General features: G+C 41.7%; 1 long non-coding RNA gene and 1 pseudogene across 1 annotated transcript in view; both read left to right on the plus strand.

The window, feature by feature from the left end:
- LOC147027117 (uncharacterized) overlaps positions 1-14,905 on the plus strand; it is a 56,275-nt gene extending 41,370 nt beyond the window's left edge. Inside the window, exons 2-3 of the long non-coding RNA XR_015058687.1 lie at positions 10,056-10,111; positions 12,686-14,905. This is a non-coding gene — a long non-coding RNA (uncharacterized LOC147027117). The remainder of the gene's footprint in view (positions 1-10,055; positions 10,112-12,685) is intronic.
- Positions 14,906-15,972: 1,067 nt separating this feature from the next.
- LOC147027118 (signal recognition particle RNA) lies at positions 15,973-16,113 on the plus strand (annotated as a pseudogene).
- Positions 16,114-16,695: the final 582 nt, after the last annotated feature.

Here is a 16,695-nt window from a genome sequence, read left to right on the forward strand (position 1 = left end):
GCATAAATCTGCGCATGAGGGACAGCAAGTTTCTTTGAAAGATTTCCCAGGATAAGTTGATGTTGGAGAAAGTAGTGATGGGAGACCAGTCTCGAAGTTTGATGACTGCTTGGAGACCCTGCCAGTCGGACTGAGTGAAATGTCAGACTCAACGGCGCTGAGGTGGATCTCTAATAACAGCCAGAGAGATGTCCATTTTGACAAGGACGTGGTCAGAAGAACCAATTGGAGCGCAGGAAGAACAGCAGATATTTTCAGGGAAATGTGTCAAAATAGATCCAGAAGAGATGGAGTACTGTTGGTAAAGATCCGCGTCAGGGAGTTGACCGATTGAGTCAGTCCAAATGAGTCGCAGAAGTCTTTTACTGAAGTGCCACAACAGGTGAGAGACGTAACCTCACCTCGCCAACTGGCATGATGACAATTGAAGTCACCTCACATGAGGAAGAGAGAGTTTGGATGAGAGAATAGAAGTTGGTCTATGTTTTCGGACAGTGGAGGTGTAAATGGAGTCATCATTGTTTGGTGGACAGTACAGTACACATAGAAACATGAGGTCAGAGTGGAGAGGAAGTCGTAGCCACAGGTATTCCTGTGGGTGTGGGGGAGTGAGGGCAGTGCATGGGGGGGTGAGGAATCGAGTCTTTGATGAAGAGAGCAACTCCTCCACCAGGACGAGGCTGAGGTCTGTCATACCAGAGGAGGGAGTAACCAGGGAGAGATACTTGAGAGTCAGAGACGTCTTGAGGGAGGAAAGTTTCTGTTCGGCAGATTATGTCTGGTTTGTCAGTGGCAACTTGTATGAAAATATCTGTAACGTTTGAGTGAAGGCCCCTAATATTTGAGGTCCACACTGTTAATGAAGAGGGAGGGGAGGAGGCTTTCTGTGCAAGGGTTGTGAGGGGAGGGGGAGGGTATGACAAGGGGGTAGAGGGGGGAGGGAAGGAGTGTTGTTGAAAGAGTGTCGGGGAGTGCAGAATAGCTTGGGGAGGGGGCGGGAAGAGAAGTAGAAAAGGCTCTGTGGTGCTGGGGGAGAGGAGTGCAGGAGAGGGGGCAGAAGTCACTTGAGGATTTGAAGAGGTGGAGTGATGAGGAGGCAGGGGAAGGAGGCAGCTTTATTGATGGGGGGCAACTTTGAGAAGGGTGAGTGAGGGGGGTGAAAGGTGGGAGAAGGGTGAGTGGGGATAGTTGAGGGAGAAAGTTGAGGGGGGAGTTTTTGAGAAAGGCGATCGGGACACTTGGAAGGAGAAGAGTGTGATGGTTGCTTTGAGAAGAGGGGTGAGAGGGGTGAGTTGACACTGAAGTTGGAACGAAAGAATGGTGGATGGAAAGTGAACATTCATAGCAAACTGGATTTTTTTTTAATTTTTAGGTCAGAAATGCGATTGAGGACATTTCTTGAGCGATGCCATAAAGGTGAATTTAGAGAATGGAGAGAAGAAACGCTGCACGTGTTGAATTTTTAGGCAAGGTATGAGGGAAAGGTCGAATTGAGAGCAATCTGTTGAAATAGAAGAAGAGTAGTGAATTTTGATGCAGTCAAGAGAACCACACATGGTGAAAGAGAATGATGAAAGATTATAAGAGATCGGTTTATTATCATATTATTTTTTTTGAGAGAGTTTTCATCAAATTAGGTAATGGAAAGGTTGTAGAAGAAATTGTGAGGTGAATCGTAAATTTGGATCGGTAAACGCATCGGGTGGAAACAGATCGTGTGTTTATGGGAAAAGCACATGGCTATGGGTGGTGCTTCGTTCGAAGTGAATTTATTTATTTATTTTAAATAAGGATTGTGTAACATTCAGAAAAGGGAAGGTTGAAGTAAAATAATGGAAGTATAAGGTGAATTTGGAACTGTAAACGCAGAGTTATGCTGCTGGGTCAATGAAAAGTATCAGGAGGGGTGGAGAGAGACACGTGGCTCAATGAGGTGTATCGATCGAAAGGATCCAAGGAAAATTATTCATTTTTGATGGATTTTTGAAGATTCGGTAAGATTTGGGAATGGAAGGTTGTAGGAAGAAATTGTGAAGGAAATGGAGAGAGTGGGTCAGCTCAAATAGAAGAAAGATGGTGTGCCGGAAGAAGAAGAAGATGAATTCGTGGATATGCAGGGAGGAAGGTAGGTTCTCTTTTTTTCCTTTATATTTAGACAGGAAACAGAGTGTTTAGTTGGGAGGGATGGAGGGCATTGGGAAAGTGGGGAAAATAGGAATTGAAGGTAATAGGGAGAGAATATAAATAAAAACGATCGTACAGCTAGAGGGGAAGGATGGGTAGGCCTCAAGGAACCCGGTAAGACAAGATCGACGAAAACTCACAAAATTGCATGATTTTTTTTAAACCAAACCGAATTGGGAACACACAGTAACATGTTGGTGGGAAAATGAACAGTTAAGCAGGACAAAAATCGACCAGAGACTTAACTTTGAGAAAGTCGGCAGAGACCCCTGAGAGAACCTGCCGACGCTCCAAACCCAGAACCGGAAGTGAGGATGAGAGAGAAATTTTGATGATAGAGAAAGTTAATGGAGGTGAAATATCACAAGTCTGTTCAAAGAGATATGTGAAAGTAAACAACAAATATCTTCCTTCCCATAATGTTAAAAAAGATAGTTCTTACATGATGTATTATGATGCTCACAATATGTATGGATGAGCTATGTCATAATCTATTCCTAATGGAAATCTCAGATGGTTTTAGGAGAAAAAATATGAAAAGGTTTTCCAGGACATTACTATCTCCTCTCAAAAAGAATTAGATAAAGCCAAGTTAGGACATTATTTGGAGATTGATTTTAAATTTCTTGAAGAACTCCATCAGAAACATAAAGACCTTCCATATGCGCCTGATAAAGAAAGTCTGAAGAAGGAATGGCTTAGCAGTTATCAATAATGATTTCTTACAAAAGGCAAACCAAAATAAAAAATCACTTACTACATTGTATGATAAGGGGAATTATGTTTTACCTCAAAGGAATTTAAGACAATATTTATCTGCTGGGTTAAGAGTGAAGAAAATTCATAGGATTTTGAAATTTAAAGTCATTGTTTAAATAAGTAGATTGATTTTAACACTGAAAAGAGAACACTTGCTTCACATGATTTTGAGAACAACTTTTATAAATCAATGAGTAATGCTGTATTTGGAAAGACTATGGAAAATGTGAGAAATAGACAAAACATAAGACTTGCGACATCTTGGAAACAAGCATCCAAATTTATTAATTAATAAACCAAGTTTTCAAAGAGTGGAGGTGTTTTTTTTTTTTAGAGAACTTTTGTGCTATTCATTTGAACAAAGAAAGTTTTGAAATGGATAAACCTATCGATAAAGGAACATCAATTATTGACTTGTCAAAGTTGTCAATGTATGACTACTACTACAACAACTTAAAGAAGAAATATGTTGAAAGGGTTCATCTACTTTATTTGGATACAGACATTTTTATTTTGAAAATCAATATGGAAGATATTTATGAGGATATGTCTCAGGATGTTGGTATTTATGATGCAAGCAATTATAAATCAGATAACAAACTATTCTCTACAAAGAATAGAAAGGTTATTGGAAAGTTTCAAGATGAGGTGGGTGGAAATATAATGAGTGAGTTTGTGGGATTGAGAGCAAAGTCTAATGCTTGTACATATATTGATACGTATACAATGTTGATATAATGAATACAATAAGTTATAAACATCATTTATATACAGAGGAGGTAAATATGAAGGCATTGGGAGCTTTTGATGATTGGAGGTACATTTTAGAAAATGGAATTGACAGCCTCCCTTCTGGATATATATTGTTAAGGATTCAGCGGTGGCGGGATTCGCACCCTAGTCTTGATAGCCAAACGTTACAGATTTGGCACCACCCTCACCACCACCGTCTCCAGGGCTTATACCGCCGGCTGGCTCAACACAGGCCTCGGCTCACGCGTCTTCAATCACGATACCAACCTACCCCTGGACCTTACCAGTTGGGGAAATAGACCCCGGTTACAGACTGGTTTTGTCAGATGCCGGGTGTTTTCTGCCAATCCGTAACCATTTTGGTTTTATATACCAATCGAACGGATCGTTCCTCGACACGACACAAATTAATCCAAAGCGGTAACTTCATACGAATCAGCCAGATTTATTGGGGAACTTCGTGGAACCCAACACAAGCAAAATATTCACGACAATGTTTGAATTAATGTAGAACCCGTTCTTACCTAGGGAACTACGGATTACAGGTTTCGAGAGGGTGCCTACCGAGATATACTTTAAACAACATGCAGACAAGCCATAGACAGCATGCAGACAAGACAGAGTACTTGGTGATGTTTCATGGATGAGAGGAAAGTGTCAAAAGCACGAATGTTGCTCGTAACAAGTGGATGTCCACGGATTCGAGCCCCCCAAGTTCGAGCACGCCACGTGGCAAAATGGAGCTCGTCCTCCTTTGTCGTACCACATGCGGCCTCCGCGCGCTCTGACCCCGCGTAAGGTCGATGGCACAAGACCGTCAGATCGACGATGGGTTTCAGCTGGTTTCTCACAAGGTCCAGCATACAAGTCCAGGCCTGGCCTGTTCACCAGACGAGGCCAAATCGAGGTGCCGGGCTCTGGCAGGCTGGGTCCATGGGATTCCAAGACGTCGGCGAGCCGTGAGGTGAGTAGGGACAGTCAGAGGCTCCGTCGTTTCTCTCTTGCCTTCCCACCTCGAAGCCCGACTGCTCAACTCCGTCCTCTCAGTTCTTTCCTTCTGCAGAATCACCACTGGCTTTTCTTCTTTCTGCTTTCCTCGAAGCCCGACTGCTCAACTCTGTCCTCTCAGTTCTTTCCACCTTTGCAGAATCACCACTGGCTTTTCTTCTTTCTGCTTTCCTCGAAGCCCGACTGCTCAACTCAGTCCTCTCAGTTTTTTCCACCTTTGCAGAATCACCACTGGCTTTTCTTCTTTCTGCTTTCCTCGAAGCCCGACTGCTTAACTCCGTCCTCTCAGTTCTTTCCACCTTTGCAGAATCACCACTGGCTTTTCTTCTTTCTGCTTTCCTCAAAGCCTGACTGCTCAACTCCGTCCTCTCAGTCCTTTCCCTCTTGTCTTTTCGGGCCGCGCCCCTTTACGAAGCCGACAAACTCCTCCCCTTAGTTTCATTTCCTCTTTTTGGCCACTCTACCTCAGCCGACTGGGCAGGGCCTATCGTCCAGAGAGGGGAAGGAAGAAGAGGAAGCTCTCGGTACACCACCACCGCACAAACAAGAAACAGCCTCTTACATCTCCCGACACACATGTAACGTCCATTTTACCGAACAGCCGAGCTAAACATGCATTTAATGGGGGATCTGGGCTAATTCTATATTTAGTAGCCTACTAAGGGCAATTTCCGCAACAGTGTGTGTGTGTGTGTGTGTGTGTGTGTGTGTGTGTGTGTGTGTGTGTGTGTGTGTGTGTGTGTGTGTGTGTGTGTGTGTGTGTGTGTGTGTGTGTGTATAAACATAAGTGTTAAGACATAAAATAAAGTATAAGAATAAAATAAGGGTTGTGGGGTTTTAATGGGCTATTGCCGCCTTTGTTTGCTGGTATATAACATGATAGAACCAAGCAATAACCAAACCAAAGAGTGGAGAAAATTACAGCTTTGGTATTTAAATGGGGAGCATAATGAATGTGAGAAATATCAAATAAGCCTTTATTGAAGAAATAACTAAAACAAAAGTAGATAAAACAAATAAGCAAATAAATTAAGTACAAATAAGTTGGAGAATGTAAAGAAAATAAACATCCTTGAATGGACAGAAATCTTTGATGGTTGTCAAGAAATCAATGGAAAAATAATTTATGACAATCACAAAATGATATGTGCTCAGGAGGTGCTCAGACAAGAGCAGGAAGAGATGTTTGTCATTTCATCTCAACCCAACAAAGATACTTAAACCAAGAACCAAGTTCAGGAATACTCGATGCTGATGAGTGTTGTCAGAAAATTAAGTTATTCCCTAAAATAAAACGAACAAATATTTGTTGGTTTGCTGTTTGAGTATAGTGAGAAATATGATGATTTTTCGTGAAAAATGGGAGTGGTTAAATGTGGGATTTTGTTGAAAAAGGGAGAAAGATTTTGGGAGACATGGGTTGAAGAAAAGTCTCGAAAGTAGGGTCTAAAGGAAGTAAAACAAGGGAAATTGGGAAGATTTTAATGTCAGTCAATAAGTTTTCCCCTTTTTCCCCATTCACTAACATGTAAATTTTTAGGGGGGCCTCAGAACCCCCCAAACCCAACTACTGGTGTGCTTCCAGAAAATGATGCAACCAGCAGCCATAGGCTGCATACAAAACAGCAACAGCTGCCATTGCATGGCCTTCTCGCCTCTGCTACCATACTCTTCAATGAGCCTCGACATTGTGCACGAAAAAAAGTATTGTAAAATTGCTAAACGATAGACTTGAAAGTATCTTTTTTTTCCTGTCGTGATTTTCCTGGGTTGCAAATTCCCCAATTTCCATATTACATTATTTTACCCTGCATGATACTGATAAAGAATAACAATGCAATATGATAATCTTGGGAAAATATGAGTGCAAAAAGATTTGAATATCGTGTTATGTTTGTGGGGAAGGTGTAAATTTTCAGATTAATGCTGTGCCCTCACGGTAATGGATTCTGTCTGATGTGTAGATAAGGGGTTCCCTTAATCTAGGTTAAGGGGTCCTACTGTTGAGATTGTTTTATATTTTTCCCCCCTTTAATAATTGGGCAGAGCCTGGGGCAGCCGTGCGATGATGTCAAATCTCCGTAGGCTCCAGCGAGGAATACATCTCCCCAGCAGCTGTCTGTCAGTGTCTGGAAAATGAGAAATTGTTTGTTGCTGAGACTGGGATTCGTGAAAGTCTTTGAGGCAGAGATTCTTGGAGGCCTCAGACTGGGATTAGTGGGCGTAGCATGGCAGATATTCATAAAGGCCTCAGGGCCCATGATTAGTAGAACCCTTGTGGGTGGAAACCTCTGGGGTCCTTGTATTTCTGGATTTGTATTTTTACAGTGATCTGTGTTATAAATTATTTATTTATTTATGCAGTACAGCTTACCTCCTTTGTGCTGCCATCCGCCAAACAATTGGGTTCATTTGGGATCCCTGGACGTTCAATGTATTGGAAAACTATTTTCAGCAGGATTAAAGCCAGTGACAACTCCTTATTGCTGGTTTGTGAAAAACAATTTCATTTCGGTCATCTTCGAAGTCTCAGCTTCAGGGAGCGACAGTAACATCTTGAGTGTTCAACTGCGTCCTCTTGGGAGGGTGCTCTCCACCTGAAAATTGGTTTTAAATATTTCCACCAAAATGTATCTGTGAAAAGGGGACTGATATGCAGTTCCATCAAGCTCATAGCCTTAATGTGTCTTTGCTGATTTTGACATGGATTATTTGAAGCAAAACCAAGGAGATATGCAAATAGAAACTGAACTTTGGATATGAACCTTAGATTTTTTTCTGTGTATTGAAGTCATTGTCTTGAGTTAACCAGGTGATGCCTTTATTATTTTATATTTCTTCATCTATATTTATTCCACCTCATGGGTGATCTTTTTATTGCTTCTCAAGTCGATGTAACACAAGCAATGGGTCTTATTAGGATTTAAAGCACAAGCTGTGTGTATATTAGGCTCATAATCGAATTTGGAGTCACTGTGATGTCTCATGTGAATTTTGCATGCACCTAAAGAGAACCACTGCTGGCTCTTCTAACCATGAGCTATTCGCACGACTCTCCCATACCTCCAAAAACCTCGGCGACCTCTCTCTCCCCAGTGTTATTCTGGGTCAAAAAGCTTTCTGAGAGCCACGAGAGACCAAGCACATTGTTTCACACTGTTGGATTTTTTCCTTTCATTAATCAATGATCCTTCTCACAAGTTCCGCCACAAGATTGAGCACCATCGAGACTTGTGGCCAGGGAAAACGAAGAACGCTTTAAGAATCAAGATAAATCTGAGTTGGACGCACAACCCCACAAGCTTTCTTTGGAGCTTCTGTAACACCCAAGTGGCCCTTTTCCCTTGCACTGACATGAGCATTCACAAAGGCTCTGGTGCTATGAACGATCACACTTTGGCATTACCTTAAAGTGGAAATATCAAGCACACACACTTTTGTTTTTGTTCATTTCTGAAGTGAACTGCACATTTTGTTCCTTCCCTCGGTATTCCTTTACTTTCATACAAGATACATTCCAGACGGTGCTGCAGGAAGGTTGTTATGAAACAGCTCTGCTGCAGAAATACCTCTCAGGCAACAATGGATGCACCATTGTGGCTGGAGAAATTGGAGGACTATATCACCAGTGAAGGACCATGACTCCCTGCATTGCATATTGGCAACTTCTTATATCCCTAGGTTGTAGGTGGGATAGGGAGAAGGGGGGAGGGTGGTTCTGTCAACAATGTAGAGTTCATAAGCAAACATCCATATGCACTTCCACCAGGTTATTGTGTAGCCATCAACTGCGAATTGCCAATCAGCACAGACTACTCATCCAGATATCCTGCAGTTTCATTCTGTCACCATGTGTCGTTCTCCTGCCTTTGAGCTGTGTAGTCTGTGTTTGATTCCTGACCTATCATTTGTAAGAATGGTGCTTCACAGCTTGGGTATTTCATCATAATGTGTGCCATCCCTCAGATGGATGAGAAACTGAGTGTCCAGTCTTCCAGCATTAGTTGTTGGACTTCAAAGATATCTGACTTGGACCCCATTAAATATCTGACTATCTTTCGCATTGAGCAGGCCATTGTGTTCTAGCACCCTGTCCTAATTCTAAAATCCTACCAGAATGTGCATGGGCACTTCAGTAGCTGCACAGGCTGAGCCTAAGTAATGATGCAACGAACAAGCCAAATTTGTCATTGACAATCCAGGTCCAGTATATAATCACTATAGACCATTCAGGAATTTTATATCAACACACTTTCCCTCAAGTACATCTCGCTTACTGGTGGTTGGGCCAAGGGGTACCTCAAGGTGGTCATTACTGCTCAAAAACCGAATCCAAAGCATCCTTACATATGCACATAGAGATTTCCAAATTGAATGAACCTCTGTCCTTCTTACAAGATAGAATTGATGACCTATTCTGCTATGACTCATTGAGTCATTGCATAAGAGTTCGTTGCTGGTTCTCATCTTGATGCAGCTCTCCGAGATACAACTGCACACTGGGAGTCATCCTGAGTGATCTCCAATGCAGGCGCTTAGAAGAGACTCCTCGAGTGCCGCACACAGACATCGCACTGGTTGAGAAACTCGAGACGAATGGCCATGTATGTGTTCTGGCGAGTATCAACACAAACCATCCGAAAACCGAGAAGCCGGCCGTCTGGAGAGGACCACATGGCCTCACTGTGGAAGCTGGCTGTAGACACATTGTCTCATGAAGGGTCAGTAGTACGATCGGAGAGCCGTTGGTCATTCCCTCGCTGCAGGTAGGATCACTTCTTGCTCTTCGATTGGATTTGAGAGGGAGCATTGGAGAAACCGAAGAATGTCCTGGAGACCACTGGCACACACCTTTGGCTTGGTGATTACACGGCTCGCAGTGTGAAATGGGATACCATGAAAGGCTGCCCTTTACGAGCCCCATGCACCGCTGATGCGCTGAAGCCGAACACTTTACAAGCTTACACAAAGTTTCAGCAGCCCTCGTACAGGGGGTCTGCTCATGACCACCCTGCCACCCTTTCCAAACTATGTGCAGTACACTTTTAATACTCTTTTGTTTTGTCTATTAAAGTGTTTGTTTTAACAGAGCACATCATGACAACTTTTCAAGTTCTTAAGAAACTATACTAACATTTTAACCTGGCACCACTTCCTATCCTCAGTGGTTGCACATCAAGCAAAATCTTCTTTAAAATATATTTACAAATGTACAGGTTTTGAGTATTTCTCTTCTACTTCTGCACTTTTTATTTCTTTTATTTCCTTCTGAAAAGTCATCTCATCGATCATATTGTAGGTCATACCGTTGCCACCATGCTTCAACCTCTGCATAATATGTACCTTTTCAGGAAGTTTCGAGAGGTCAACAGGTTACAGTTACCTTGGAAACGGGATTGCAACAAAGGTATCTTCATCTCAACATATTGAACACCTGTACACCTTCACTGTAAATACTGTACCTTTTATTTTGTTTTTTGTTTTTAACCATTTTTTAAGAAAGGATCCAGAGAAGAATTGGGAAACTATAGACCTGTTTGATTGACTTCAGTTGTGGGGAAGGTGTTGGAGACATTAATTAAGGACCAGATGAGGAACCATTTAAACAAATACAAACTAATTAAAGGTAGTCAGCATGGGTTTACCAAAGGTAGTTCCTGTTTAACAAGTCTTTTAGAGTTCTATGAAGCAGTGTTTAATTGGGTGGATGAGGGAAAGGCAGTGGACAGCGTATATCTACACTTTAAGAAGGCATTTGATGAGGTACCACATCGGATGTTGTTAGCCAAAGTGAGGGCTTGTGTAGTGGCTGGTCAATAGCTAATTGGATTGCAAACTGGCTTCGTGGTAGGAAGCAAAGAGTGGCTGTGAGTAGGAGGATGTAAGTCGTGGGGTACCTCAGGGATCAGTAATCGGACCATTACTATTCATTATTTACATCAACGATTTGGATAGTAGGGTGAAGAGTAAGCTTTCCAAATTTGAAGATGACACAGAGCTTGGAGATAAGGTGGATATCAGAGGGGGTGGTGATCAGATTCAGGAAAGTATTGATACTTGTGTAGATTGGGCAAAAGATTGGCAGATAGAATTTAACCTGAGCAAGTGTAAGGTGTTAGGGATGTGAAAGAATAATGGAAATAGAGATTACAGGATGCAAGGGGTAATTTTGGAGTGTGTCACACAGGAGAAGGATCTGGGGGGGGGGGGTAATAAATATTGGAGGTAAGCAGGCAGCACAGTGCACGGTAGCTTTAGCTAAAGTAAATCGGGTTTTAGGCTGTATAAGGAGGGGCGTCATTGATAAATCAAAAGAGGTGGTATTATCATTGTACAGGAAATTAGTGAGGCTACATTTAGAATATTGTGTGCAGTTTTTGTCACCACAATTCAGGAAGGACAGACATGCCATAGAGAGGGTTCAGAGCAGGGCTATTTGCTTGATTCCAGGTCTCGCTCAACTCAGCTATGAGGAGCGGTTGAAGGAGACAGAGCTTTATTCACGAGTAAAGGAAGCGGTTATGAGGAGATATGATAGAGATGTTTAAGATAATGAAAGGTATAGGTAAATAAGTGCAGATGAATTATTCAACAGAGTAGACAGTGATCGGATTAGGGGCCATAGCCTGAGAGTGAAGAAGAGGAGAGTTAAGACGGTAGCAAGGCAGTGGACTTTCATTCAGAGAGTAGTTAATGCATGGAATTGCCTCTCTGGAAAGGTCGTGGCAGCAGAAAAAGTAGATAAGTTTAAATTTCAATTAGATAGGTATCTGGAAGTTATGGAGATAGAGGGGTATGGCGATGTTGACAGGACTTCTTGGTAGTTTGAGCATTGATGGGTGATTGTGTGCAAGTGTACGGAGTGCTGTTGGTGGGGGTCTCATCAAGGGGTGTTGTGTGGTTGATGTGTGTTTTAACCAAGCCCATGAGGGGAAGAAAAAAAATTTACAAAAAAAAATAGAAACTTTAAATACATGGATAAATAATAATAATAATAAATAAATTTGTATTTTCTTCTTTGGATCTTGTGTTAATAAATTAGTATGGTGTTCGTGCAGACATGATGGGCTGAATGGCCTCCACCAGTCTGATTTCCTTGTATTTCCATGTATTTATCTGAGGCTCAGGGTGGTGCTTTTCTATGAATAATGTGCCAGGTAAAGACATTAGCAGACATCACTGTGGCTTGTACATGTTCTCAATGGAGGTTAGTAGGCAATAGACAAACACGTTTGTTGAATAAAATTTAAACATGGATTCCTCACATCCACGAGCCAGGATTTCAGATGGGGGTTAACATTTGTTACATCGTTTTCACTTCTGCCTGTAAAGGTGGATGGAGGTTGTGTTTTCACCCTTATCTGCTTCTCTGTCTGTCTGTCTGTGAGCAGGATATGTCAAAACGTTTTGTACAGATTTGAACGAAACTTGGTGGACAGGTTGGGTGTGTGACAAGGACAAATTGATGAGATTTTAGTGAAGATCCGGATGAGACTTTTTTCAGGGATTCTTCACTATTGAGAGATGTAGCCAAAAATATTATATAACACATTTCATCCACCGAGTTTGGTCGTAATCCGTCCACAACGTTTTGAAACATGTATCGTTTATGGCCCTATCTTTCATGGGAAGGAATGATTTGGAAATTAAAAAAAATTCTGATATCCAGATCTTCACTGAAATCGATTCAATTTTTCCTTGTCACATGCCCAACCTGTTCACCAAGTTTTGTTCGAATCTGTCCTTAACTTATTGAACTATCCTGCTCAAAGATGGATGGACAGAAAGACAGCAGCTGTCTGTTTCTGCCTATTTTCTCTTTAAAAATTTTACGACACCGATCGCTTCACCCCGCTTTCTGCTTTGCGAGCACGGCTAAGTACAGCAAGTGGGCCAAATACGGAATAAAATTTTGAAGCAAGTGACAAGTTATATACACTGTGTTTCACTATTTCCTTGCCACTTTACAATCCACTTTCAGCACAGGACTCCGACTCGGAATAGAAGTGCGAAGAACTCGGACTCGGGGACTGCAAGACTCGGACTTGGACGAGGTGGACTCGACTACAACACTGATATGAACCAAGGTATAAATTTGAACCCAGGATCAAATCAGTAATGCATATTCATGTTTTGCATCATGCATGTTTATGCTCTGCACATGCTTTGCTTCAAGCATATTTATGCTCTGCCCATGTGTTGCGTCATCTCCGCTGCAGCGGACGAGAGCAACTCTTCCCCGGGCTGGCGGGATGTGTGCATGCATCTTGAAAGGGCACAGTTTTTTACCGCCACAGTTGTAGTATTTTAAATTAAAGAAAAGGTGATTTAAACCTCTGCAAGTGTTGATTAAAGTTCCTGGAGCATTCTTGTTCCAGGATCGTACTTTCATTGTGTAAAACGAACCAAGGTACCAATTTGAACCCAGGATCGGTGCATTCATGATATAAAATGAACCCTGGCACCCATTTGAACTGAGGATCGGTACTTTCCTTGTGAAAAATGAACCAAGGTACCAATTTGAACCCAGGATTGGTACTTTACTTGTGAAAAATGAACCAAGGTACCAATTTGAACCCAGGATTGGTACTTTCCTTGTGAAAAATGAACCAAGGTACCAATTTGAACCGAGGATGTGATGCAATGGCTTTGCTGTTTAGAAAAGTGAGTTTATTTTTATGAGCTTTTTCAACGAGCATAATATAAAAATTATTGGCAGCTTCATGTATGATAAAGGAAGCTTCATGAGCTTCCTTCTTCTTTTTTTTTTTTCTTTTTTTTTTTTTTTTCCTTTTTCTATCATGGTATTTTTACCACGGGCTTTGAAGTAGTTTATAATACAAACAGAGCCCCCTCCTTATGGACAGATTAATTCCCCTACATATATGATTTCTGTTTTTCAGGTGGAAAATTGGTGTACTTTCTTATGACGTGTAAGCAGCGCTTTGCCACACAGAGAGAATTGATTTCCCGCTCCACCCCCCTTGCTCCACAAAATCCTTGGGGCCATAAAATTTTAGCGCCTCAATTTTTTTATGCCCTTAAACCCCAACCATTAAACTTTTAATTTATCCACTCAAGATGGGGTAATTTGCTAAAACCAATTGCAAAAAGTGATGGTTCGGGTCACATATATGGCAGGAACAGAATTGTTTGTGAATTTGGCATCATGGAATGCAAACACATACACTGCAGATGCATACGAAATTTGTAGATGGTCACAAATGAGTGTGGTTATATGGCCCTACTCCCACAATTGAGCGCTGTTTGAGATTTTCAGGAATTACTCAGAAAATTAACAGATACAGACTATGGATGGTCAGGCCTGCTTGAGATATGAACGGAGGACAAATAAATTGTCATATGTCCAGCTGGCCATGCTCAATGACAACACTCCCACCAGGTGGCACTATCTGATACACGTTTAAATTGAGATCATTTGAATCCTACCCTCAACCCAACACCCATCAGCTATTTTTTTGACATCTAAAATTCCCTGGCACCCCAGAAGTACAACCACCAGTTTCCACTCATTCGGTCCAGGGGTTTAGGAGTGTATAAATGTCAAACAAACACAAAAACCAACAAAGAAATAACAATGTCGTGCATGATACTTGCGAGATCCCAGTGCAGTAAACAATAGTTGACATGGAAACAGAAATTTTGAAATTTCGAAAATTTGACCGATCAAGTGTTTTACATGATTGATTATGCATAACAAACTTGGTTGATACATTTTTTTCATTGCAGCTGAATAGATGTTTTGCACGTTTTGAATGGCATTGACCTTGACCTTTGACTAGTGTTGACAAAATTTTCCCTCATTTCTACATGTACATACTAAGAAGCTGTGGAAGTTTCAATTTGACACATTGAAAAATTATTGAGGTATAGCAATAATAAATTCACAAAAAGTCCCATTTCATTAAAATGGGGTGAAATTATTGTCATGGAAACTGTTGACATGACAAAAAGGCTAAATCGATCATTCTGATTTTGATCAACCAATTATGTGTCCAAATATGCAGAACCTGTTCAAATTTCTAGTTAATAGGAAGAAAATTGATGATTTTATGTGACCTTGACTGTTAGCCCTTTTAATATTTTGACATTAAAAAAACATGCTTCTCCGATTTGAATGGTGAATCAATTCAGTGACCCAATTTGCAAATTATGTTCAAACTAGCAGAGTACCCACCCTCTGAGTGAGTGGAGTTTGTGCATTAATTGCTGAAAAAAGTATACTCTATATTGCAAGAACACTCCACAGATGTTTGCATGGTGTGCTAACGGATCTAGAGGGTCTAAAGGCTCTAAAGGTCGAAAGGATCGAAGTGAGATTGCGGTAGTGTGTGTCAGGGTGGTGCTGAGGTGTCGTTCGCCAGACGGCGGTCTCCTTGGGTTAACCCGAGGCGGTCCCTTAGGGTGGGTGCCTGGAATATCCTATCCCAAAGAGAGGATGATCACTTGTCTCAGTTACCATCTGAGCTCAAGCATTTCAACAACGGTATTGCAGCACTCTCTGAGGTTCGGACAACGAATAAAGGTGAGATCATGGCAGATGGTAACACCTACAATTGGTCTGGTCACTCTGATGGTTACCATGGCCAACGAGTTGCTGTAGCTGTGTCCAATAAGCTGACTCCAATGATAATTGAAGTAACACTGGTCAACGAGCGTGTTATGAGATGAAGGATTCGTCACTCCTTGCGTGTCATTTCCCTGGTTTCTGTGAAAGCGCCGACTGAGGTGAGTGATCTCACCATGAAGGACGCATTCAATGCCACATGAGAGTGTGGTTGATCAGTGCCCCAGGTGAGATATTCTTCGAGTCTTGGGGGATTTGATTGCATTGACTGGCACTGATAGGGATGTTTATGAGATGTGTATTGGTTGCCATGGGTCTGGAACTGTGAACCAGAATAGCACGAAGTACCTTGACTATGCAAGAAGTCGTGGACTGAGGGTGGTTGGTTCATGGTTTCAGCACCCACAGGCTCATCTCCAGACTTGGTATTCCAATGCTGAAGAAAGATATATATATATATATATATATATATATATATATATATATATATATATATATATATATATATATATATATATATATATATATATATATATATATGTATATATGTATGTATATATATATGTATATATGTATGTATATATATATGTATATATGTATATATATATGTATATATATATATATATATATATATATATATATATATATATATATATATATATATATATATATATATATATACCGGGCGTAGTGGCGTGCACCTGTAATCCGGCTACTCGGAGGTTTGGGTTGGAGGATCGCTTTAAGACGGGAGCTCTGCACTGGGCCGCGCTATGAGAGGGTGTAGGGCAGCCCGGAATCATGGCGAAACCCAATCCTTATCCCTGTGTCGTCAGAGGCGACCAGGGTTGCGTCAGGAAGGGCATCCGGCGTAAAACCTATGCCAAATCAGTCTGCGGATCATAACGGATGATCCGCTGTGGCGACCCCTAACGGGAGCAGCCGAAAGACGAACAACAACATATATCTTTCCATACATATAGATCTTCTTCTTCTTTCGGCTGCTCCCGTTCGGGGTCGCCACAGCGGATCATCCATATGATCCGCATCGTGATTTGGCACATGATTTACGCCGGATGCCCTTCCTGACGCAACCCTGGTCGTCTCTTACGACACAGGGATATGGTACACCTATTTTAACCGGGGTATACACCGGCCCAGTATATTGGTACTGATTTCGCCGACCTCAGAAGGATGACAGGCTGAGTCAACCCCTGGTGTATTAATTCAGTGGCTCAACGGGGCTTGAACTCAGGACCTTTTGGATCCCAAGCCGCTGCCCTAACCACTGCGCCAACACCAGACTTCCATATATATTGTTGTGGTTGACTAAATTCGCAAACCACCATTCAGGTCCCTTAGGTGAGATATCTCTGTAAGTATATGTGTAGTTAGGCCCAAAC

This window comes from Eptatretus burgeri, chromosome 5, assembly GCF_056783735.1.
Source record: "Eptatretus burgeri isolate ZD-2024b chromosome 5, Ebu_testis_v1, whole genome shotgun sequence".
Lineage (NCBI taxonomy): Eukaryota > Metazoa > Chordata > Myxini > Myxiniformes > Myxinidae > Eptatretus > Eptatretus burgeri.